Below are 26,787 nucleotides of genomic sequence, written 5' to 3' on the forward strand. Positions count from 1 at the left end.
GTTTTCTGAATTTATTTTGGGGTAAAGATCTCAGCACCCCACGTTGATGCTGGGAGAATGCTCTGGGAGAGAAGCATCTGTGGAGACAACCCTCCTTTCTGCAGCGCATGGCAAAGCACCGATATTTCAGATTCAGTGGGAGGCACGGGAGATATTTTGGACTGCTAACTGTGGCTTTAAAAAAAACACTCAGCAGTGGTTTGAGGTTTCCTTCCTGAAGCCTTACTGACTTTGAATATATATTGCATCTCTTTTTGTATGCAGGCTCTACAGCAAGACAGACTTGTTCCAGGGATTATTATGACTGCAGGTATTAGCTGTTCCTTTTGTATAAGGGATGACTTAGGCCGCCGTTCTCTGCCATCATGCTGTTTGATTTCACCTTCATTCACATCATGGCATTTCTGAAAAAGCTGCTTGTTTTATATAGCAGCCGTGTTGTCTTAACACAGCTGTAATGTGTGTTTGTCCAGGCATTGCCTTTGGGGGACAGCAGGACTAGGAAGATGTTTTATTAGATCATTCACAAGTCCTAATAATCTCTGAGTCTCTCTAATATCTTTGGATGTCAGCTGTGCTGCTTTCGCTTTGTAGGGTAGGGCTGTAACCTGAAGATGGGAAATCACTTGTGTATGATCCTCTATCTATCCGCTTCATCTCAGTTTTAGCTATCCCCTCCTGGCTGTTTCCAGCAGTCAGAGAGGAGTTAGTCCTTGTATGCTAGATCTTAAACCATGTACGAGGAGTTCAAACATATAGCGTATCAGCATCAGAGAGGATCCTAACTGCTTGGAGCATTGTTTGTGCAACTTGCTGGTGGTACTGGAGATCTTCCCCTGCAGACTGGATCCCAGGGAGCGTTCCTATCTCCGGACCTCCGACTGCCAGTGTCAAGATTATGGTAAGACTGCAGCTTCCCTGGCTGCGAAGTGCATGTTTTGTGTGTGTTCTGCTTCCAGAGCTAGAGTTTGCTGAATCCTTTTGCTTTTGCCAAAGGAATTAGTATTTCCTCAGTCACTTGTATTTGGATGCGAGCTCTCTGACCAGTGGTGAATTTGCTCAGTGGCATGCAAATGTTTTGATTTTTTTTGCAAGGCTCCTTTGCCTTGCAGTTTATCCCGTGATGGTGACATTTCAGGACCAGAAATGTCTATTCCTCTCATAATGGCTTTCTTTTAACACAGTGCTTTCCCACTATATATTGCTATTGTAGTATATTGCTCTCTTCTCACCCAGTTGTGGTCATAGTGTGCTTGAGAGCCATCCCACTCTTTCAAATACCATTTGATGTTATCTCTTGCAGAGATGATGTGGAAACTGTGGAGGTCACTCCCTCTTTCAGTTTCTCGTTGTGTGTGTGTCTGTTGTATATTCATTTCCTGCAGCTTTTACATCACAGCTTCATGGATGAAGTTGTATTTTAGGTTCATGTAGCAGCTTCTGCACTGACTGTACCACTGAGTATCTCAGTCTCTGTAGTTTCCCTTGGCATTCAGCTTATGACTCGTATTGTCTTCATGGTATTGTGACTGGTAGAGTCATTTTATTTTGGCTGTATTTTGGTACATCTTTGTTTCCTTCCTCACAGAGCATCAGGGAGGTCTTTGCTGTCCAGCATGTTCACCAAAGTTATGCTTCATCATCTCTTTCCCTGCTTGTTTGTGAATTGCTGGTTTCATAAAACAGCTTGGAAATGGAAGCAGACCATATCCTTGAGCTGTTCCAGTCCATATTCATAGCAAATGTGCAATACTGTGTTGTCTGAGCAGCTTCTTGTCCCTTATTAGGTTGTTTTTTGTAATGCTTACAGTGTTTAGTGTAATGCATAGGCGTTTTCTTGTTCCTCAGTTATTTCATACAAGTCTCCATTCAGGGAATTTCCTGCTGCTTTTTACTTAATTGTATTTATTTCAGTTGCTCTCAAAGGCCACCTAAAGTTGGACATCATGGAGCTGAAAACACACCAGGGTAGGGAACAGATGTGATCCACACAGGTGTGACCCCCAAAATTGGGAAAGCCCCTGTTACAACTCTTACAAGCCTTTGAGATGACCGAAGGCTCTGGACAAGAGGAGGGAGACCCATCCTTCTAGATTCAGGCAGTGTTTTCATCAGGGGCAAACCAGGCAAATAGCAACTTCTCATTCAGCCCCAGAGAGCTGTTCATTGCACGGTTTGGAGCAGCAGCCTGTGTCTTGTTTCTCCCTCTGCGCTTGGGTTGTGTCTTTGCTTTCTCACAAGACCTTATGTGCTTTCCCTGAGCTGTTGTCTGAGCCAGCTTTTCTACTGCAGGTCCATGCAGTTAAGACTCCAGCTGTTCATGCATCTTGGTGGCATTTTCTGGGTCTCCCCTTTGGGCTTTTGCATCTTTTGTGCCTCCTATGCACAAAGCAAAGGGTACGTCTTTTGAGGTTTTTTCCTGTGGTGAGCTCGTTGTGCTGTTTAGCAGCATGAAGGCACATTTAGCATCAGGTCTACAAAGGCAGAGATAAGACCTTTTGCATTTGAGGTTTATGTGGGTCAAAAATGTCTTTGTGGAGCCTATCCAGGGTTTTATGGGTTTTTTTCTCAGCTTGCTGCTGACGTGACCAGAGGCTCTCACAACGCAAAGCAGCCTTTCCCCACTGCACCTTAGCAGTGTGCTTGCTGTTGCTTTGTTTTCTTCTTTATCCAGCCCCTCTTGTAATTTCCTAGTTTTTCCATAGTGAGATAAAGAGTGTCCTGTTGCTGAACACAACCCCTTTCAAGGCCACCTGGTCAGGGACAGGGTTTGGGGCTACTGCTCTACTAGCAGTTTCCCCTGTTTGTTTGGGCTTTCTTTCTTGCCATATTCATACCTTTCCGCTTTCATGTACCTGCAGGAGTCGACTTGCTTCTGACACTGAGTTCAGTCTCCAAACATAAAAGCAGAGAAAGTCAGGACACAAAGACATTTAGGCTTTATTCTTCCTCCACACCTGCTGTTCTCGCTCGTCAGGCACTTCCTAAGGGTAGAGTTCTCCAAGTTCCTAGTCATTACCCTTTATATAAGCATAATATAGTACTGTAACACTCCCTACGGGGAAGCTATCTATTGTAGTAATCTGTAAAACAAAAGCTGGATTGATCCTTCTCTCATTGCTCCCAAAAAAAAGCTGCATGCTGTTCCTCAAATGGAAAGTCTGAAAGCCTTCATCAGAGGGTAGTTCGTTTTTACACGACGTTTTTACACTCAAGCAAAATTGAAAGCAAGGCACAATTTGAAACAGCTAAGCTAGCCATTAGAGCAGAACCACACAAATAAAATGCCTGGGATGATGTAGTTGAATACGTTGCAGTTAGAAAAATGACAGTGTACAAGGAACAAGGAAAACTAGACAGATGAATGTGAATCAGTAAGGAGCAGACTTTCAAGGCAGAAAAATCAAATTGAGAGCATAGACCATTATATTCAAATCAGGTAAGAAGTACACTAAATTGTACCTTAAATGACAAAACAAGTGCCTCCACCTCCAGGCAGAGTAGATAGAGCAGCAGCTTGGGACCCAGGAGACCTGGCTTCCAGTTGTGTCCTTGCCACTGGGCTTCATGACCTTGCTCAGATCACTGTACGTCCTTGTGCATTAGTTTCTGTGCCTGTGAGATAGGGCAGGCACCTGACATAAAAGGTGCTTTTTAAGATCTGCAGATGTGACTAGCTCCAAAAGAGCTAGGTGAACGTCTTTTCTATATGGACTGTCTTGGCACCTGTCATCTTCCAGGGATATTGCTAATGTCTATTATATGGCGATGGCTCTTTGCTTATATTTTTTTCCAGAAGTCAAAGGGCTATACAGGCTGTGGAATGGTTTTGCTGATGTTGACTTTTTAAAAATTAACAGTGCATGATTATATCCAAGAAATTAACAGTGCATGATTATATCCAAGAAACTGAGGCCAAAGAACTATATTTCACATATAGCGGCTCTTTGCAGTTGTGAGAAAACATTGCATGGTTTTGGACCTGCCTAGGAAAATCTGAGCTGAAGGAATTTGTGTATTTTTAAAATCAAGCCCATATTTTTCTTGGATGATCTTGTGGGTCCCTCCGTAACTCAGAATTTAAGGTCGCGCTTCTTGAGATGATTATGAGATGCCCCAGATGCTCAGCGTGATAGTCTAGACAAGGTACCCGAGGGAGAGATGCAGAAGGATGTTTCTCCAATTGTTATGGACAAGAAAAGCCCTTCGGATCGACAGCTTCCAGGCAGAGCTTTCCTTTGGTGCTTCTACCTTTCCACTCATGAAGAGAAGAGACTGATCCCAGCTTCGTCCTTCCTAAGGTCAAACTCATGGTCACAGGTGAATCACTCTGTTCAAATCCTGTCCAGCTGATTCCCCCAGCCCCACATCTGAGCTTGAAATGTCACTAGTTCTCACAGACAGATATTAAATGAATGATAAGGGAAAGTCCTCCAGCGGTAGCTGAGATGCACAACCTCTTGCTGGGAGTATAAGCCAACACATGCTTTACAGAAGGCGAAATTGATCTGATCATTCCCATAAGAACCATATTATAATTCTCACGTTAGTGATAAAAAATTGAAGGAAATGCATTATCTCTTTTCCCAGGTCTAGACATAAAGTTAGTAGCAACTGATATGAGCATGGCAATTGTGAGGTATATCCTTTTAAAAAACTTGTGTCACATTTATCATAGGCTGAGAATAAGCATGTGGATGGTTACCCTATGGCAGCTGGCACGTAGTAACTTGTTATCTAGGTGAAACATCCTCTTATATTGGAGTTTGACTGGATCCAAGATTAACTAGTATAAATATACACAAAATTTGCTGTAAGTATTTAATTTCTTGCATCATCCCCATCAAAATGGGAGCTTGGGTACTTTTTTAATCACGCATTAAAAACCCTAAAATTAAATATAATTAATTAAATCAATAAAAAATATAATTAAATTAGTGAACACCAACATTAAAAGCTAGGGTGTGACAGGGTCCAGGGAATCTTGACTTTATCCTGTCCAGATACATTTACTTACAATGCCGACTGGAAGGCAGTTTGTGTTGCGGTCTTGGGTGCACCAGCAGGCTGTGCAGCCGTGCCTCTCTGAGGGGTCTGGCTGCCTGTGCTGGAGCTCAACTCTGGCTAGGCTACAGCTCTAGCCTTGCACAGGCTGCTGTGCAAAAAGCAGTGGGAAAGCTTGCTGGGGCCTCCCTTCCCATCTCAGAAGCTGTGGTTCAGATCAGACTCTTGATCTTGAGCCATCCTGCCTGGCCTGGTACCTCCCTGACAGTAAGTGGGGAGCACTACAAACCATGTCAGAGGTTAAGCAAGATCTGCAGGAGCCTTTTCTGCTGAGTCTAAAAGAAGCCAAGGGCCATCTGACTTCCCTACAGCTTTCAGCTACTGTTCTGGTCCAGTTCACCCAAGCTAAATATTTGAGCTGGGTATGGATGGAGTGAATTTCATCTTAATGAGTAACTTGCTAAATGGTCTTTTCCCTTGTTATTTTTTGTAATCTAAAGAGATGAAAACCTCTAAATCTAAAGCGATGAGATACCAGTGGAAATCCAAGGTGCTCAGCATCTTAGTGGAGGTACACAGACCTCACAGTGCCAGGGCAGGAGAGTCTGGTTTTGTTTGATGCCAGAATGTGTTACGCCAAGCAGAGACTGGCAAAGATCAAAAAGATACCAGTTCCCTGGGTGCTGAATAGAGTACTTAGAGAAGAAATGGGTGCCAGTCTGGGAAACAGCTGTGATGGCAGATGGGAAAAATAGCTAGTGAATTGTCCCACAACTTTGATCTCTTTGTGACCATTCCAGCTCATGGTGCTCTGTGCAGTAGAGTTGCACTCAGGCTCCTGGTCATGTTTTACCAGCTGCCTGGTTAGGAGATGCTTTTACATTGTTGGTCTCTGTAATGGATTTCACGTTTGCTACTTGCTGAATGTTATTAATGAGTCATGTTTTCAAGACAACTTTATTTTTGAAGGTGTTTTGAATCTGCTTGGGACTATGTAGATTCCCAGCTGTCCATGCTTAGAGGGGGAAAAAACACCTCACCCTCTACCACAGTCAATTGGGTTGTCTCTCTTTCACTAACTTGACACTACTTGGTTTTTCCATAATTCTGGAGGACTCTTCTTCTCTTCACTCTTTAATAAATATTCTGGTTTTTACCAAAGGCTTTATTATTGAAGATGTTCAGTGTGTCCAGGGACTTCTACTTCACTCAACAGCCTCCCAGATTTCAACCTGCTATCACACCCATCACAACTTCTTGCCGTGGAATGTGTTACAGTGCTTGTTTGGTTGGCAAGTCTTCAGTATGGCTCCATACAGCAGCTCTTAAGAAAACCTTTGCACATAATTTTCTTTTTTTTTTTTTTTTTTTTTTTTCCCTGTCATTAACTTTGGTTTATCCAAAATGAGTCTCTGGCTGCTGTAAATGTTAGTTAAAATCTTATCCAGTGGCTAGTGTTTTACAGTCATCTCTTTCAGCAGTTTTTTTTGGTCTCCTGTGATGTTTATAGATGCATTTCCTCTTGTCTCTTATAGCTATATTTTATTGTTTGGTCATTTGCTTTATGACAGTTTGCTGCTGGTTTTTGGAAGAGCTTTTCAGTGAATTAACTTCGGAGTTAATACTGACCTGTTTCCTTGGTTTCAGCAGCTGCTCATGCCCTGTCACATCCTGATCTGGACGCTAATGCTGTAATGAATTTTCTGTCAGCATTTTGCAGTCAATATTTTTGGCGGTTGCTGTATGTCATTCATCTCTGGCGTAAGCTCCCCTGTGATATTCTGAGTGTGAGACAAAACATGCATGCGCACAAGCGGTTGGTCTGGGTGCTGTCGGGGAGGTTCTTGGGGGGTGGAGAAGACCTCAGCCCACGGGGTTTGCCTGGGACAGTGTTAGCTACAAACCCATGTTCTCTAATTTCTGAGTTGTCCTAGGAGACTACTTCACCTTTTGCAGGATGATTTAGGAGGATGAGCTGTTCAGGATTCCCGTTCGAGTGTTATTTATAGTTTTGTAGTATCTTCCAGGCTGCTTTCTTCAATGTCGTGTTGATTCTCTGGGGACAAAGGAAACAAAGGAAGGAAAACACTCGCAGGAGTCATAAAACAGGAGTATGACTAATATCTTCTCTCTCTCTCCGTAGTGTTTTTTCACAGATCAAAAATCAATTAAGGGCGAATTTCACTGGGAACTCTTTAAACAATGTAATATTTCATTAGAGATTATTGCAGACTCTTTCACATTTGCAACCCAGGTGTGAATTACAAAATGAGCCTGATCCTTTTAATAATTTTCTCAGAGGTAACATTACTCCAGGCACCCTGTGTTTAGTGCAAGCTGTGCAGCTGCTGTTGGAAAAGGTATTTATTGTCTCCCCCCACATCCTGATAGAGACACAAGACAGAAGGAATGGGTTTCTTAGTGTGATGGCAGCCTGGCTGGGCACAGGGTTGTGGACTGGAAGGAGATGATAATTGAAGAAAATAAGAGTCTGATGTTATAGGAGAGATAGACAGGGACTTTAAGATGAGTGGATTTGGGTTTTTTCCAATCATTTCTTGAGCTGTCTGTCACTAGCATAAGCCCCTGTGTGAAACGTCCGTGTTTCTATAACTTGTCATCTCCTTCCGTGGTTCCTGGATTTGTCCTTCCTGCTACTAAACCCCATAACACTGAGACAGGAGGATTCTGGTAGTGCCAGTGCATTTTCACTGGCATATGGATTCCTAACTGCCTTGGGTCCTCTGGACACAGCTCTCCCTCTAAAATGTTCCCTTCCTGAAGGCATGAAGAGCTGAGCAGTGTGGCTTCCTCTGCTCCACTGCAAACTCCCCCTTTCAATTATTAGTCCTCCCTAGAACTTGCCCTTTTCAGTATCCATTTGCTACATGGTACATCTTTCCTTATTCACAACCTGGTTATTGATTCTTATTTGGGTATCATCTGTCTTACTGAGACCCAGGGAGTCAAGATTTGGAAGGAGAGGTAGCGTCTTTTATTAGTTCAAGTGTGATGTAGTTGGGTCAGAGTGAAATAGGTGAGCTTTTGGGATGCACAAGGGCCACTTGAGATTTCTTCACAGGCTTGATATAGGGTGTTTGCATATCCAGAAGGCTGATATAGCTTTCCTCACCTGAGCAGGTGCGTTACTTGAAGATGTTACCTTCCCCTGTAAAGTTCACCTTCCTCTTCTCCTAACACCATCACAGCTACAACAGCCCAACTACAGAAGCTCAGCCCTCTCCTCCTCATAGTCTCCTCCCTCTCACCTGAAGTCAGTAAGACCTGGATTAGAGTTGTAAGAGCAACCTAGACAACCATATATATGTGTTTGTCTCACTCTACCTCCCTTTTTTTAAATTTCTTCTCTCCTGACATCAGTTGGTTTCTCTGCATTTTTTTATTTCTGCATAGCTACTCCATTCTCCAGGAGGTCATTGAGGGTTAGTTGGTCAGATTGATACCTGGCACTGCAGGGAGGACCCAGTAAAGGCAGTTGCTAAAAAAACCCTGCAGAAACCTACTTTGCCCTAGGAAACCTTGCTTTCCTAGAGAACAGTAAGAAGAGGCAAGCAGTTATGATACTTTCCTTGAGTACTCTTCTTGGACTCTAATTATTTTCAGCTCAGGATAGTTTCTATGTCTGATAAGACTCATCTGTCCAATAAGCCTTGCTGGATCTCCCTTCTAAGTACTTGCCCAGCCTTGCCTTGAACCCCTGTAAACTTTCCACACCCTCATCTTACAAGCGTCTGCCTGTTACATGACAAACTGTCTCATTTTGTTTGCTGTGGACATGTTTGATTACTTTGCTCTGATACTGCTAGTTTTTGGGTTGGACAAGATGGTTTAACGAGTCATCCCCACCCACCACTCCAGTGGACTCAAGATTTTGTAGGCCTCTGTTAAATCCCCCTCACCTGCCTCTTTTCTAAGCTGAAGCATCCCAACCCATTGGGCTGGTTTATTTACGAAGATGTTTCAGACCTTACTTGTTGTCCTTCTGTGAACCTTTCCTTGCTGTATTCTTTCTGCTTTGCACCGCTGTAGCTATGCAGTGACACTATCCATGTCGTTTATCTTGCTGCTAAAGAGAGTTCTGGGGCACTTTGTGTGGCTGGAGTGACCAGAATTAGCTGCATGTTTTGGAGAAGCTGGCCCTTATTTGCAAAGCTTTTATTACGTGAACCTTTTCAACGAAATGACAATTATTATGAATCCTGAAAGAGGGCTCTCTGCAGCTTCCAATTACAATTCTGGCTGCATCCGATTTGAATGTCATTTGCTATTTAGGGAACATTTGAAAATGCATTTTGGGAGGTGTCTTTCATTTCATTTATGGCGGCTAACATTATTTCTAATGCTAAAGGAAATTAAAAAGTGCTTCCTGCTTAGAATCAATTCGTTTTAATGAAAAAAAAATAGGTTGCTGTGTGCTGGCCACATGGCTGCTTCCCTGTAGAGAGAGGAAACCAAAGTATCTGGATGCAGTGCCAGGGTGGTGTGCCTATGCTGCTTTGTAAGTTCAGCTGCACCCAGGATGACTGCTTTGTTGGCCTTTGAAACAGGAGACATGAGTGATCAAGCTGGGTCTGCTCTGAGGAATCTTTTAAAAATGCTCAATACATCTGATGTGTACACAGATAATTTAGTTCAGATGGGCCGATTAGGCTATGTGTCATTTATTCTCTTTACCTGCTGGAAGTTCAGCAAAGTGCAAGGGGTAAAGGCTCATGAGAGTTTGGTTTTGGGAGCTGTAGTTTCAGGATCGGGGAACTTCTGGTTAACCCAGTCATGTGCAGTTGATTCAGATCAGATGCTGGCATGTTGTTTCACCTCTGTTGAATTATCCAGATCTCATGACACAGGGCTTATGTTGGCCAAGAAAAAGGAGTTGACCTGGCATAAAACCTGCCATGACATGGTCTGAGCAGATTTGGGCCACCAGCGAGAACCTGAACTGGGTCAGTACCTTGTGTCCCATACAAGAGGCACTAGAAGAGGATTCACAGTGCCATCAAATGATGCCTGTGAGTGCTTGCTAGTGCCTGTGTTTGTATTTACACCTTCCTGCTTGGAAACATGCACAAACAGATCAAAAAAAGCGATCTAGTGGGTTCCAGCATTAAGTCAAGTGACTACTGGATTTTTTCAAGGGCTCACCCAACTCTACTAAAAAGCGGGTTGTTACGTGTTAGTCTGGAGCCCTTTTGTTCGGCCTCAGATATTTTATTCCCTTTATGGTATTTACTGAAAGAACAAGAAGAAAATAACTCAAGGTGGCATCGTGCAAAAATTACATGTTCAGAATGAGAGGGCTACATTTTGGCTTTTCCTCAAACACGGGTGTGATACCTTGCCCCCTTTTAAGTCAAGTATCAGTTTAGAAGAATAGAAAGTAAAAGAATAACCCCCTAAATCAAAATCCCACTGAAAGAAAACACTACATTGCACAATTTTCCTCCTCTGTGTGTGGGGAGAGGTGGCAAGGGGAGATCAGGACAGGAGGATGAGAGAGAAAGTACCATGTGTAACGGATGTTAGTCATGCTGTTTGAAGTTCAAGCTGCACTCACATGGCATCGGTAAGGATGGAGAGACATAGAAACATAAATAGAACTTTAAATAATTAACTGTAATTGAACTTGCTCATCCAATCCAGTTTTACCTGCTTATGCAGCAGCAGTTCTTTTATTTTTTTTTTCTTCTTCCTTTCATTTGTTTGGTTTTTTTTTGTTTTTGTTTTTCTCTTAAGGTACATATTATTGAGGAGTCTATTAAAGCATTTTATTTAATCTTTGCGAAACATTCCTAACTTGGTTTGTAACTTGGAATCCCAAAAGCTGCTTGGCTGGGAAACTCCAGAAACTCTTGAATTTATTTGAACTGTATGTCCTGGAGCCGTCCTTAGTCTGGATGATGTATTTGAACTAAGAGGATCCTGACTAAGAAGGCCCAGCCATGTGTTTTGTACAATGGATTTTGCAGGCAGAGATTTAATAAGGGAGATTCATTATGTTTTGTTCAATGGTACTGTTATCTGTATGCCACTTTTCAAAGCCTGCATGCTTCCTGAAAACATCTCGGTGTACTTGTAGGCTTGTCTTGTATTTTGATTTTTGTTTGAAAATGGAGGGCAGAGTTAAGATTATTTATGATATTTAACTCTGACCATAGCAACTCATTTGTTTTCTTGACTTGTTCAGGGGTTTTTGAACACCAGCTTATTACTGAATCTTCTGGTTTTCTGAATGAGAGTGTACTGCTCTTTTAAAGGATCTCTTTTAGGCAGCTAAAGCTATCTATAAAGTATTCATCTGGGCATATGTGCGTGAACCAAAATTATGTTCCTTTTCACCCTAATCAGAGTGACCAATAAGTTAAGGCTTTCACAAGTGCAGCCATGTGTGGTTAAAACAAGCTGAAATCTAGACCTTGTGGAGGTGATTAAAAAGATTTAATCAGCTACTGCACTAGGCTACATCACCCTAGTCCTGACATCTGAATTTGAGAGAGGAGAGAGCCCTTGGTCTGGGCTGCACAGCCATAGTGTTACCCATGATGGGTTGAGCAATGGGGTGTGCAGCAACCACTGGCATCCAGGAGCTGGAATGCCCTGCTCGGCCCTGAGGGATGCCGTTTGTTTCTCTGTTCAGGTCTTCCTTCCCTCTCTCTTGTTTAAACGTTGATAATCTCTTTGGTACAGTGGGTATTTGTTGTTGGACTTAGCTGTAAAGCTCCTGCAAAGCTCAGGGTGAAGGCAGGGAGCAGCTGGTAAGGTGTTCCTCTAATGGATTCAGTTAGCCCTCCCCACCACATGTGCTTGTCCCCACTCACCTCTTTATTTTGCTTCCTTTCTCTTCACTGCCATCTCTTTGCTCTCTTTATGACACTTCCTTCTCACTTCTCTGTTCCTGGCACCTGCCACCCGGATTGCAGAGTTCCCATCTGCCCATAACACATGACCCTCATGGCACTCGTCCCTGCCCAGAAGCCAGGGAGACTTGGTACTAGGCAGGAAAGATGCAACCAGCAAAATACAGGTCATCGTTTATTTCAGGCTTCTGATAGTAAAAATGGATGACAAATCCCATTTCTGCTCCTCCTTCCCTTCATTTAAGTGATGGGGAAGAGCGAGGCTCTGGAGGATCAGTCTCAGCTTGTCTGGCCTTTGTGCCACATTTCACCCACGACCATCGTAGGGACATCCTTGGAGAAATCACATAAAAGCATGTGGCTTGTGTGAGTCCTGCCTTCTGTTGCAAATTCATGACACCTCGTGATGTGTGCCTCTCTCTGAGCAGGACCTGAGCAACACAAGCCAACGAGGGAAGAGCCAGAGCAGAAGCCTGCTGGGATGCTGCATATTCACACTGACTCGAGTTAAGATAATCCCCACCTTTCCCAGCTCCAGTCATGTGGCAATATTAAATATGACCACAGGCAGCTATCTAAAAGATTTAAGGACATCAGGCTTTTGCCAGACATGCAGGTGAATGAAATCTTCCCTCCCTCTCCAGCTCTCCATAGAGACCAGCTCCCTGCTGCCTGGGTTGCCAGCCAGCCACATGCTAATTGGGGCTGTCATCAAAAGAAATGAGTTTCCAGGCGAGCTGAGTTCAAGCAGGTCGGGATCTGAAGTGCACAGCTGCCCATTCCCTTTTGTCCCCCTTCCCCTTCTGCCTTTTCTTTTTCTTCTCTCGCCTCTGTTTCTTTTCTTTTTTTTTTTTTTTTTTAAATATTTTATTTTGAGGTTATGAATGTAAGTGTGCTCCTCTGAACAGGAGGGGTGAAGTGCAGTATCCAAGTAACTTTAGAGAGGCTCGCAGGCAGTGCAGGGCTCTGCTGCTTGAGGGGATGGTGTAACACTGTATTGGGAAGCGTGGGTAGGGGGTATGTTCCTTGGCATGGAGCATCTCCTGTCTGCAGCCACCCCTCTAGAAAAGGCTGGGAGGGAGATGAAGCCTGATGCAATTAACATCCCTTCTAGTCTGTGTCTCAGCATCTCTCCAGATAATATCTGACCGCTCACTTGGAGACAGTCTCTAATGCTGTGCCCCAAACAGGGTGGGTTGCTTCTGTTTGGCTGCTGCCGTTGGTTCCCAAAGGCATCAGACCTGTGCATTGATCATTTGTACCATCTCGGTATTTTTTTCAGCACTTCATCCCACATTGTTGGGCTTTAAAGGCTGGGCTTTGCTGGTATCCCAGCAAGGCCAGGGCTGCTCATTCCTCTTCCAGATTCCCTTCTCGATGTAAAGCAAATGTAATTTTGTCCTCAGAGCATCAACAGTTTTGGTAGCACTCTTAACACTCCCTGTTTCTCATTCTTCCAGGGCTATAGTAATGGTTGAAGTGTGATGGGGCCTTCTGTGTCATGCCTGTAAGAAATTCCATTTCCATCCCATGAAAACACAGAGCGATCCCTTTCCAAATGCCTGTGTCCTCTAGGTTTGTCTGCGACACTGGAGGTATCTGTGCCCTCATGGTCTTGAGAGATCGAACTGGGCAAAGACTCATCAGAGGCTGCAGATTTGGGCTACATCTCCAGTATCTCTGCTGAGATACTTTCCACACCATTTGGGTACCGAAGCCACCAAGTGCTGTTGTTTGTCCAGATTTTCTGAATGTACCATGCAGCCACATTAATGCTGTCAGCACTGGCTTGGGTCACAAGATAATACAGCTCCAGCTTTTAGAAGAGCTAAGTTCCTAATTCCCAATGTGTCCCTAATGTCCTGAAGTTCCCTATTCCTAATGTCATCTGGCAGTTTGCTCCCCAGACCTTCCAGAGACCAAATGTGATTCCCTGTGCAACTAGTCCAGCACAAAAGGTTGAGGGAGGGAGCGGAAAGAGGCATAACAGATGGAGAGACTACTCTGTGCTGTGAGAGCACCAGCAATTACTTATTGATTAGCTCAGAAGGTGATGCTCCAGCTTTTGGAAGAGGCATTTGGCTGGGGGGCTCTGCTCCAGGGCAGACGCTGGGTAAGCACCTGCATCAGGGGGATGGGATTTTCTTGGTGAGGAAGGGTGAGGAAGACAAGGGTAGATCCCATCCCAGGCTTTTCTGTCTCTGAGGAAAATGGTGAGGAGTGCTGACAGCTGTATTATTAATCGAGTGAGAGGAGGCGAGGCGAAGCCTGGGCTTTCCTCCTCACCCCCGCATCAGTGCAAAGGCCAAGCCATCGGTGGTGAAGAATGACAGCAGCAGCTCAGAGCTGTAAGTGTTACCTTATTCTTGTGAGCACTTTACTCCACACATCACCAAATTTATTGAGGGCTATACTGGGGCAGACTGGGGCAGTGCTGCCCACCATTGGCAACCATCTTCCTCCAGACCTGCTTTCAAAGGGAAGCAGAGCAGGACTTCTCCCACCATGGGGGCATTTCTTCTAGGTAGCAAATTTCATGGTTTGGGAGGTCATGGAGCCAAATGCCACCAATGGGTTCCATAAAGGGCTGGATGATTTTATGGCCAATAATAACATTTGTAGTTATACATGCTACAGTAAGATAAGGCTAATCAATTCTCATGCTTCAGGTCAGCAGCTGATTGCTGCAGGGGTCAGGAAGGAATTATTTCCTTCCCATTTACAGCTTTATTTAATTGGCTAGATGCATTAAGAACCTTTTAATTATTTTTTTTCTCTTCTGTCCTCTGAAGCATATGGAATTAAGCACTTCCAGAGACAGCGCTCTGCATTGGTAGGGCACCACTGCTCTTGTCTAATAGGGTAAATCTTGCCTGCATTAATGAACCCTTTTAATGCTGAGATTTTTGCTGGAAGTTAGCAGGGTGCTTTTTTATTCCAGAAGAGGGTATATTTCCTTAGTGCTTCCTGATAACTCATAGGAAAATTCATTTGGTTCTTCAAAGAGAATGCTGTGTGCAGGACCTGCTCTCTGTTTGGGTCCAGAGCTGGATGGGAATTTTCCACCACAGTGCTAGTTACATGGGCACAGCAATTTCTGTAATTCTAGATTTCTAGCTTACACTTAAAAAAAAAAAAAAATGTCAGCTGGGGCAAATCCAAATTGAAGAGCTTTGTTTTGAGTTGAGTCAAATTCTTTGCTTTAAATGAACCAAAGCCTGCAGTTAGGAGCAAATGCAACACTAGAGAGCTTCTGCCAGGACTGGTTTGGGGGAACTGTAATGGAGATGCTCTGTTCCTTGGCATGGACTGTCCTCTTTAGGGTGAGCTCACCTTCACTGTGCTCTAGTGTCATGCTCTCAGTCAGAGGAAAGGAGCATCCTGGAAAGCATAGCCTAATAATCCCAAACCACCATTCCTATGACTCCATATGACTTTGCAGGAACACACAGTATACAGCTCTGAAATGATCTCGCACCATCCTAATTTAAGATAAAACTGAGTTTTTCTCGATTCTATTCTGAGACTCACTTTGGGGGAAGCTCCATTACATCTGTCTGAACTGGTTAAGCAAGCAGCAGCACAGTGCTGTTCAGGCTCCTCATACCATTTCCTCACTGCTAGCTGGAGCTGCGCAGGTTATCATAGAATCATAGAATCGTCAGGTTGGAAAAGACCCTTAAGATCATCGAGTACAACTGTTAACCTATCACTGCCAAGTCCATCTATACCATGTCTTCGAGCACCGTGTCTATCTGTTCTTTAAATACTTCCAGGGATGGAGACTCAACCACTTCCCTGGGCAGCCTGTTCCAATCCTTGACCACCCTTTCGGTGAAGAAGTTTTTCCTAATATCTAACCTAAACCTCCCCTGGCGCAGCTTGAGGCCGTTTCCTCTCATTCTATCACTCGTTACTAGGGAGAAGAGACCGACCCAGCTCAGGATTTGTCCAGAAGTACTGTTCTTTTTCATCAGGAAAGAAGACACATACCATCCATCTGAATGAAAAAATATAATGGTTTTTCCTCTTCAGAGGAAGCCTGCAAAAGACTTTTTCATTTCAGAAGCTTTTCACTGAAAACCTGTTTTTTTCAGGGAGTATTTTTAAAAATTAATTTTCTCATTTGATTAAAACAAAACAAAAAAAGCAGCAGATCTCATATGTTTAAAATATCCTCTTTAAATTAAAAGCTCCAGTTGCTGTGTGGAACTTTCAGATGAGCTGAAGTTTGTCCTGTTTCAGACTGGATGCACCACAATCTTTGGATCAAATTTCTTCTCTAATTTTTTGTGTGTGTGTTTTTGCCACGTTTAGGAATTGCTGACCTTTTGTCTGACTTTTGAGAGGGAAATACATAAAATGTCTCTCCTGCTCTTGCAGGACAGCAACAGTATATGCTTCCCTACTCTAATTTGACACATTTCTTTTAGTAGGAAGGAAACGTCTGATAGGGAAGCTCCAGGCAAAGCCTGGCACTGCCATGTGTGTCTGACAAGCATGCTGCATCATTTGCTCCCATCCCCCTAATTTTTAGGCACTTTTCACTTCTTTTTCTGCCTTTTAGAAGCTCTCTTTGCACAGCAGCATCTCCCAAAGGGCTGCCCCCCTCCTGCCCCAGGGCAGTGAACTTGATGGTGAGAAAGGCTGCCTCGCCTTTCCTGCTCTGTCCTCACAGAGCTCATGCTGGAGTAAATTTTAAGTGCTTAATGAGGTGATTAGAATGATTAGAATAATGAGGTAGCAATGTGAATCCCCCTGAGACTTCAACCAGGGTGACCACACTGGACGAGGATGGGGAGCTGCAGCCTGGGCTGTGATGCTAAGGAAGATCTTAACTGAATCTGGAGTTAGGCTCCCCTTGAGGCAGTTTCTGACTTGTCCAAGTTGTTGTTTTCATCCTGGCTGCAGTGAAAGAAACTCAATTTATTCTTGCTCCTTGAAATCCCAGGCCGCCCCAGGAGCAAGGGACTGGGGGTGTCACTGGGTGTTGTGGGTAGTCAGACCCTTCCCACAGCCTGGACTGGGTGAGGACTCTCCATCTCAGTTCCACAACAAATGCTTCCTGAAAAATTTCATTCAGCCCATCTATGGAGAGACAGAGAGGTCCAATGAACCCTGCAAAAACTCCACAATGAGAGCAAAATCTGTATTTATTTTACTTACAAGAATCTGTGCTGCAGGATTTGACTTTCTGAAGTGGCTTGGTCAGGATGGAAAGGGTTGCAGGCAGCTCAAAGCGTACAAAATTTTAACAAGCAGGAGAGCATTGCAAGGGCATTCTCCTAGCTAAAGGCAAGACCCAGCTGGGCTGCTATGCTCCAGCACCTTGCAGGGGAGATGTATCCTTCTGTCCTGGCTTCTGTCCCCCTGGTGTCTGAGCACATCAGGCCTCTAAGGCATTTATTGTTGGGGAATATTTCTGAGGGGGGTTGGTCCATTGCCCCATGCACACAGAAGGGGTTTTGGATTCAGAAGTGGTGCCTGGGACAGCAGTGACAGACGCAGGCTCGAGCTGTCACCCTGAAGTTGTTGGAGCTACTGGGCTGTATCTTGATCTGCAGCAGTCACACCTCTCCTTTTTACCTATTGAGGGATAGCAATAAATTAATTGAAGATTATTAATTAGATCAATTGTAAAACTTACATGAATCACCACCTTCTTTCCCAGTCTATAATCACTTGCCTTCCACGATCAATTAGACAGTACCAGTCAATATTTTAGCCTTTTTCGATACCAAGGGGGCAGTACTGTTTTGTGTGTTGGGCTGGAATAGCATAGACCAAGAAATCGTTATCATCGTTGCTTTAATACAGCCTGGGAAGAGAGGGGTTCACCTACTACAACTTGAACTTATGAAAAATGCACCAAAAAAATTGCAAATTAATTATTTCAGTTGTGGTTTGCTGAGCAGAGGGGGCTGTAGGGCTGCATTTATTTGCTCTCAGGTCAAAACCTCCTGAAAAAAGCTCTGATGAACCTGTGGGTGGGGAGGTCCTGGCTAAGTTTCAACTGTTGTAGCCTTAGTTATGCCCCATTTTTTAAGCTAATGTTCAAGTTACTGCTGATTTCCCCCTCAGTAGAGCTGGCTAAATGGGGAAGAAGAGAGGGAGATTTACACCTGTTCTCCCAATTGGAAAAAAATTTGCTATTACTGATGAAATGTTGAAACTTCAAAAATGCAAGTCAGTTCGTCATTTTGGTATTGCATAACTGACTGTACGGATGGGAGAAGCAATATGACTAGTAATTGCAGGCAAATTCTCTATTTCCTTTAATTGTTTCCGTAACTTGATTTACTTTTGAAATACTCTGTGGATGCTTTGCTTATTTACTGTCTCTTCACATTGCTATCACTTTTTCTGCCTTGACTGATGAAGCACATTCATCATTTCTTTTCATTTAGTATGGACAGATACAGTTGCTCTTAATAGCAGCTTGCTTAGAAAAGGAGCTTCTGGCGAAATGGTTAATATCAATTTAAAACAGAATAAGTGATTTATAGGGAAGAGGCAGAAGTAGTGTGAAACTGAAGTAAACACCCTATGAACATCATTTCAAGAGTACGGAGGAAAATCTAAGCAGGATGAAGTTAATTTGTAGACAGGGAAAGGAAAAAGTTGTGCCAGTAGGTATAGCTGGGGAGAAGCCATTGGGAACACAGGTACTAAGACCATGTCTTGCCTTGGTCCTTAGGCCATCAAGGCTCCAGTGAAATACCTCCAGAAGAATTTCTAAATGGTTTGAGGAATTGGCCGTTCAGGCTTAACTAGAAGGTGACACATGGGGTAGAGCCACAGTGTCTGCATAACCCCCAGCTTACCAACATGTTAACTGACACAGGCGCATGCGCTTATCTGGGTGTGTGTCAGGATGGCAAGGCAATACAGCTCCATGGCATCATGAGAGGATGTTGCTGAACTGGCCCTCTTCAGCATCCCTTTGCTTCCCTTCCACGTTGCTGCCTTTCTGCACATCTCAGGCACGTGGTAAGCTGACGCTTTATACCTCGGCATGTTCCTCCCACCTTCTGCTTCTGTAGCTAGCCAAAAATACTTGCTAGCTTTCTTTCCTTTGCTGCATCCAGGGATCCAGCCAGGTGTGTTTCTTGCTCAGCTGTGCACCTGATTCTCCTTTTCTTTCCCACCTATTGCAACAGCATTTCTTCCTCCTGTTGGACACCTGTGCTCAGCTACAGCCCATAGCTACTGTTCTCCTTTGCCCACGCGCATTGAAAAGGACGATGTAACAGCTGTTTTAATTTCCTCAGGTCTAGCTTCAGCTTACTGCCTCTCAGCTCCAGGGACTCTTACCTAAATCGAAACTAGACAGTTTTTGGCCAAGACTTGAGACTTATTCTGTATCTTATTTCCCATATGCTCTTTGTAATGCTTTGTCTCTGGACAATTTTTGCTTTTAATTTTGTAGTCAAAATAACCTGAACTGGCTGAAATAAGTGTTTCAAAAATGACTTGTTGATTGTAAGCCAAAGCTGGAGGCTCCCTTATATAGATGTTGCCTAAGCATTTTCTTTGGGAATAATCAGCCCAAAAGCTGGTCTCAGAGGAAGGTCGCAGATGAGAGTTATCAACAGAGGTTTTTATGAAACACGAGACTTGCACTCAAATTTCAATTCAGTTAAACATGCCAATTGAAGTGTATCTTTCCCTTGTCACTTCTGCAGAGAGAGATTTTATTAACACCAATTGCATGGAAACAGGGGTCGGCCACAGTGCCCCCATGTAGATAAAAAGACATTAATGCACTTAGGCTGTGACAGCAAAGAGCAGCTGGTTTTATTTTATGTTCCTTTTGACTCCAGTGGGAATTTTGCATGAGCGGTGCAGGACTTTGGGGCCAAGTTCAATGATGGATCCCTCTAGTGAAAATATGTGGCAGAAAGGCTGTGAAGGTTAAGCCCATGGCGCGTAGCATTGATGGCAAGATCTTGAGTGACCCCAGCTATACGGTAGCGTGGGTAATTTGTGAGGACCTCAGGGTCACTGGAAGTGGATGAGGGATGCTGAGTCTGAGGATGCGCAGATGATTACAGACAAATCCTGCTCAGATGCCTGGCAAGCTGCTGTGGCTGGATGCTGGCATACCTTGTGTCAAAGGGCTGGGAGCGTGTGTGTGGGGTTATTCTCACCACTCAGCTGGCAGACCTCAAGCCATGGTCATGGTTTGTATATCCCGGTCTTCTCTTTCCAACAGATTCATTTTTCACAATCTCAAATTACTGTCAGAGCCAGAGATGACCTTTAGCCTGACCCAAGCAATGGATATGGAAAGCTTTGGGAAAGGACCGTGCTTGATGCAGGGATGCATATCTGAATCCCAGTCTAGAGTCCTGCATCCACTGCAGTTTCTCTCACATGGTTCCTGAGCAGGAGAAGGACTGTGGCTCTTGTAGAATGTGCAGGGCAGGAAAGCACATTTCCCAGCCCCACAATCCTGTACTCAACACAGTGTGGTGCTGCAGAGGCTTCCTCTGTTGCAAGCTCAATCACAATCCTCATCTCATATTGTGGGACAGCGTTGTTAAAAAGGCTGAGGTTTTAAAGCTCTGCTGCACGCGTTGCTCCTGCCTGGCGTAGCCAGCTGTGATGATGGATGTATCTTTCAGTCCTCAGCAGGAATTGTACAACACCTCATGACTGTGCTGCCCAATCGATTAGTACATCTCCTTCAATCAAGCGGACTATTTTGCGCAAGGCTGAAGCTGGCTTCCCGAGATGTGGGCTCCAACCTGCCTGTGCATTCTGCAGCGTCTGTACCACCTCCCTGCTGAAAGGTGTGGGAGTTGCTTCTGGAAAAGCTTTGTCCTTCTAGGTCATCTAATTTGGAGCTTTCTAATAAATAGGCTGCTCGACATTTTTTGATATAAAGGTCAACATCCTCTGATAGACTCAAGGATTTTGAGATAAGTGGAGGAAATGGCATTGGTAGGCTGATTTTGAAAATGATACTAATCTTGTATGTGATCTTTGATAATAATACTAACCCCATCAGTGTACTGCTCATATCTCTGAAAATGTGGCTGGTATCTTTCTTGGCAGAACCAATGCCTGTTAGCACAGAGTAGCTTTACTGGAGACTTTAAATTGTGTATTAGCTGTGAAACAGAATGCAGAAAAGGAAGCTTTAATAGTTTTTAGGAATAAATCAATCAGAGCAAGTGTTTTTGGCTGAATATGGTTTCAGCCTCCTGAATTGAAATCCTTTTATTCAGGCAGAGAAAGACAGGGACTGCCCTTTATTGGTGGTGCTGAGGAAGCCACAAGTTTTGGGAAGCTCTGTGCTTTGGGCAATGTGAGAAGGAGTTCAGCACAGGGCTGCACCACAACCTTCTAGGCTGTGGGCAACTGATTTTGAAGCACCTTTCATGCTGTATGTGTTGGAGAAGGTTTCTGGCCACTGTGGTTTTTGTTTTTGGAAATGCTTAAGGGAGAGCAGAAGGAAATATGTTAGGACTCTGTCCTTCAGTCCCAATGGTTACAGTGCCAGGGATATGTGTTGAGATCTTCTCAGGTTCAATGGCACTAGGACCTTGGTCTTCAAACTAGATGCTCACCGTTAAAAGCAAGGCTGTGGCATGGCAGTGACCAAAAGCAGTTAGCTTTCCTCCTGAGAGCTACTCACTCTGGTCTGGCTGTGGTTGTGTTTCTGTGGAGGCGAGCATAGTCCCTGCTCTCCCCATCTCAGAGTCATGCTACAGGGCTCAGCTGGGCTGGGAAGGGGTCTGACTCCTGGAGACGAATGAGAGCCCAAATGCTGGAAACCTTTTTGTCTTGGATATATCTCCTCTGCACCTCATTAAGTGAAAGTCTGCTCTCATTTACCCGGGTACAAAGCAAGGGTGTCTTCAGATTTACACCAGTACAACAGATGGAAGACTCTGGTCTGTAGTACTGAACTGGTGACTGCATCGCAATTCCTGTGGCAAACTTTTGAGAGCTTCCTGATCCTGGTGTAGGAAGAAATTCTACCTCTGTAGACCCCAACCATAGCTAAGTCAGTGCATGGTTGCACAGCACACACAGGACTGATGTCCAGAGGGAAATGCCCAGATCACACAGGAGGCTTGTAATTCCTTAGACAACTCTCCCAGCAGAGCTCTGAAGGATTTCTGGGGACATCAGAGCTAGTGAGGTCTGGTTTCCAGTGTATTTGTGCCCTGTGTGCTTTGCTGTCTCTTCTGAATGCTACTCAAAATTTTCTCAAGTTAGGGCGATACATTGTCCTCTAAATGGTCCTCTACTTTCTAACATGTTATATAGCATCAATTTTCAGGTAGCCTTAGCGCCAAGTGACTTGCAGTTTGCTTGTCCTCTCTCTAAATGCCTGGGTTTTTTTTCTCAAGAGCTCAATGTATGGCATTCTTGGAACATGGCTCACGTGGGTCTGCTTTCTCCCCTGCACAATTTGTGTCTTTGGATTGTTATATGCTTCTCATGGCCCCAACAGCCTTTATTCTCTTGGCCTATGATCTATCACAGGCATACACTGAAAGCTGATTAACATCTCTCATCAGGTGGATCAGTTATTGCTCTGTATCTGGCTCAAGCCAAGAGCCTGTAGATGTTGGATTTCTTTGGTAAGGTGCCAAAGTGACATTCTGATATCTTAGCCAAAGCACTGAGTAAATGCTTTTCCCATCTCCCACCATGGTAGACTCCCAAATCTCAGTAGAAGCAACTTATTTCTATTACTCGGCCGCTTGCTACCAGGAATTATCTGCCCTAGCAGAAGATAGTTTGCTTTCTTTGTGTTTGTTAGGCTCTTCCTATTGCTTGCTCCCTGTAGAGAGAAGTACAAAACTCCTTCCAGGTGACATTTGCAGAAAAAATCAATTGTTTATCAACACCCCGGCAATCAATAAATGCAGTGATAGGTGCAACTGTCTCTATTGGAGCTCAACCTTGATTGCTAAGTAGCCAGCTTTTTTGCTATAGCCTCCTGTGGCTGAAGCTTGGCTGTTTCTCTGGGACCAAAGCATGGAGATGGTCAGAGCACAGCTCCTCGGAGGAGCAGAGAGTTGCCTTGTGCTGTCCTGAGCCCTTCCCTTTCACGGGACAGTGGTGCTTATTGCTCTGTTCTTATTCTCCCTGATCTGTTGGCCTCTGCTGCCTAATTGAGGGAGCTCAGGAGATGCTTGTGCACACATGGACAGTTAGCAGCCGGGAAGGTATCTGGTCTCTGGGTATTTCTACACCAAGCCACAGTTTCACAGTAAGGAGGTGAACCATGGACAAGAGACTCACCCCAGCTCCTCACCCCAGAGGAATTCACCACCTATTTTGAAGTCTTCAGTGAAGTAGTGTTTGCTCATCCATCTCCACTAAGCCCCTAGATTCTCTTCCCTTTTTCTGAAGTACCCCAATGCCTGTGTTATATTTCCCTCCCTGATTCTCTTGGCATCCTGGGCTTGGTGCTGGAGAAGATGGGCATAGAGGAGGACCTTTTATAAGGCTTGGGTGTTCCTGCTATGGGTGTTGATGAACTTGTTTTCAGCATGCCATACTGGTAGGCATCTCCAGACATCCATTGTCTTCCCTCTGTGCTCCCTCTACCCAGCTGGTGTTGGCTGGTGGGCACAGAGCTGCTCCCTTTGCCTGGGACACCTGCAGGCTTTCACTCTTGCTTGAAGCTGTTACTAGGTATTTCATTAAATGAGGGAGTTTAAAGATGGCCCTATTTGCATGGGGTTCCTGAGCTGAGCTTTCCCATCTAACCAACTTTGAGGTCTTCTAGTGACTGCCATGTGGCCAAGATACCCCCTCACAAAAAATACAGCTAGGAATGGAAGAGTTAACATCAGCAGCTCACAGACACGCTGGAGTTACATCATGTTGCCGTGGAAACTAACTTTGTGAAACCACAGTGATGTATGGTAAAGCTTTGGGTCAGCGGGTAATAAATTCTGTTTAAAAAGTGATTTTTTCCCCATCTGCTGATGTAAACATCATTAAGAGAAATGACGGCTGAGAGATGGATTTCTTTTTATATCAATTTTCAGACAAAGAAAATAATTTTTTTTATAATAAAAAAGTTGCTGGAAATCAGAGAGTGCTATAAATAATAATATAAAGAAAAAGCACCAGTGATGGAACAGAAATTTTCCCTGGTGATTGGTTTACAGCTTTCTGTGATTTAATGGGAACTTGCAGTTGCCTGTGGGAAGCCACAGCAAAGCCCTGGACAGGCTCTGTAAGCTGACACTTTGCAAATTGTAACCTGAATCTGAAACTTTGCGGACTTCAGAGCATCATTGTCCTACAAGTTCTCTGTCATCTGCATTTTCTTGTACTGCCCGCTGCCATCGAGGAGGCATGTTTCCAACCTGCCTGCACCGGGTCATGGCCTGCCATGCTGCCATTGGGATGCTCGCTAAGGTGTGGGATTTTTTGGGTTTGTTTTTCACCCTTCAGGACCCAGGAGAGTCTGGAGTGAGACAGCAAAACTATCTCAGTTTACACAAAGCAGTGTAGCAGTCCCAGCTACCTGCAAGTGTGCTACTGGGAATGCAGACGAAGGTGTCACTGTGATTAATAGGGTAATTAATAAGCAATTAATGTGCTTTAGAGCATGGCTATACCTTTTATCCCAGGTATCAGCACTGATCCACTTTCTCTGATGGCTGGGGTTCAGAGAGGCTTGGGCTGATGGAGATGATGCTTCCAGATCTCCTCCTTGATGCCACCAAGAGCACCCCTGTGCAACTGCATTGGCACAACAGGGAGTCTGCTTGGTGGGGAAGGAAATTTGGGGTTCTTTTTCACTAACTGATACAATTTAAACTGATTCAGCGGATTGCCCTTGAAAGGAGTGCCCTGAAATTTCCTTCTTTGGCAGCTTCTCCATTCGCATCCCCAAACTCTCTGAAAGCTGGCCCATGTACAGATACCCCACCTGGCATCACAAATTCACATTTCCCTGACCTACAGCTTTACTTTCAGCTTGTCCTTCTGCCTCTTTGCTCTCCCAGCTCAGCCTGCATTTTTACATGCCCTCCAGCAGCCCCTGTTAGCCTGGTTCTCTATAGCGCCCGGGCGGGTTCTCTCAGTTATAGTAAAGCCCATCAAGGTGTTATGCTGATGTCTAGAGCTGAGCAAGAAGTGTATTTTCCATTTTATGGCAAAATTCTCGAGTATAATTTAAATGTATTTTTTGTTCCGAAATGTCCCTGTGAAGCTATTAAAAAATTGTTTACATATTTTGAGTCGATTTTGGAATTTAAAAGCAATTGGAATATAAGAGAAACTTCAAAGTGAAAAGTTGTTTTAGAATGAAAATCAAAGTATTCTATGCCTTCAAAATAATGAAACAGTGTTTTGATGTTATCAAAACACTTGGGTCATTTTTTTCTTTGGAAACAAGAATGTGTTGGTATTGACATGCCCAGGTGAGTTGTTTCTTTTGCAAGAAATCAAGGTTCTTCTGATGGAAAATCCCCAAGCAGCTCTGGTAAGAGCAGCCAAACCTTGCCCACTTGTGTAATGCCATTCTTTTCACTCCTCAGCCTTAAGGCTTGTGCTCTATGGGCAATCCCAAAGGCTGATAATTAATCAGCATAGCTACTTCATAGACAGAGAGTGAATACGATAGCAAAAAAGAAATAATGTTTGTGAGCAATGGGGTAGACATGGAGGGCAACCAGGACTTGCTGAAGCGCCCAAGTATCTTAGAAGGCATGAATGTTATAATGAAGTGTAAAAAAAAAAAAAAAAAGAAATTAATGTGATAAAAATTGTTGACCAGGTCAACAAGAGGCAGAAGATACCACAGCTCTGACACAGCGGAGATGGGAAATTCTGCACTTTGTCATAGACTGATGGAAACATTAGCAGGAATGAAAGCTCACTGGTTGCTTTTAAAAAGCAGAGGAGAAGAAAAACAGATGTGTGAGATTACAGGAAACCTCATCCCCCGAAGGCCAACACACGTGTGTCATTTGAGCTCGGTGTTTTGGGATCTTAAGTGATTTAAGTTGCCTCTGTTTATGAAGACCAGGTGCATTGCTGGGGAGCTGCCCATGTGCCGCTCCAATGGCTGGTCCTCAGCAGTCCCTATCCCTCCACAAGAGAGATGCTTGCTCAGGAAAACGCTTCTCTTGAGCACTTGGCTGAATTCGCTGCAGGTTGGACGTGGTCACAAGTGTGGAGACGAGGTTGACCACAGTGCCAGTCTTGCACAGTATTGGAGGTGCTCCTTCCTCATCGCATCCTTGTTTGCACCTCCGGGAACGGGGTTATCCCCTTGCCCCAGGAAGCTCTCCTCAAACTGCCTGCACTTTTAAGTGCACGCATAATCTTTTGTTTCTCGGGCCCAGCCTGGCATGCAGATATTTTAAAGGCCACTATTAGCCTGCCTGTCTGCCGATATAGCTTGCCAACTGTAACCAACCCATTCATGTCATCATTTACTGCTCCTCCAATATTTGTGTCAACTGTGATCTTTGCTGGCAGCAAGCTCATGTTTTCCTTTCCAGATCATGGAGAAAAATCGCCAGCATTCCTGGGCTGAGAGCAGAGCTTTCCCTGAATTCTGCCTGAGCTCCTGGTTCCCTCCAGAGCAAGGTATCGGTGGCCTCCTCCGCTTTGGAGGGGTCAAGAATTCAAGTCAAGGCCCCCTAGTTCTTTTACCTCCTTTTTGTCCACCCAGCAGAATTACAGGACGTGTGCTGGGGAAATTGTTTGAGCTGTGGTCTTAGCTTGACCGTAGTGTCGAGAGGGCGAATGATCTTTTCTGTCAGTGCAGTGAAGGCCATCATGTGCTATTGATTTTTTTTTATTTATTTATTTTTTAATCAGAACACTCAATTCAAAGCAGTGCAAAATGCTGCTTTAAATATCAATGCTTTTCCCCACTGCTTTCCCTCTCTGTCCCCATCTCCTCCTGTTCTGC

At 44.3% G+C, this 26,787-nt stretch overlaps 1 long non-coding RNA gene across 1 annotated transcript in view; it reads left to right on the forward strand.

Annotated features, from left to right (window-relative positions):
• Positions 1-259: 259 nt before the first annotated feature.
• Positions 260-26,787, forward strand: part of LOC148050955 (uncharacterized) — a 53,165-nt gene continuing 26,637 nt past the window's right edge. The window contains exon 1 of the long non-coding RNA XR_015700786.1: positions 260-901. This is a non-coding gene — a long non-coding RNA (uncharacterized LOC148050955). The remainder of the gene's footprint in view (positions 902-26,787) is intronic.

Source organism: Nipponia nippon, unplaced genomic scaffold (genome assembly GCF_047370975.1).
Source record: "Nipponia nippon isolate SJK-2023a ecotype South Korea unplaced genomic scaffold, ASM4737097v1 scaffold_7, whole genome shotgun sequence".
In the NCBI taxonomy this organism is placed as follows: Eukaryota; Metazoa; Chordata; class Aves; order Pelecaniformes; family Threskiornithidae; genus Nipponia; species Nipponia nippon.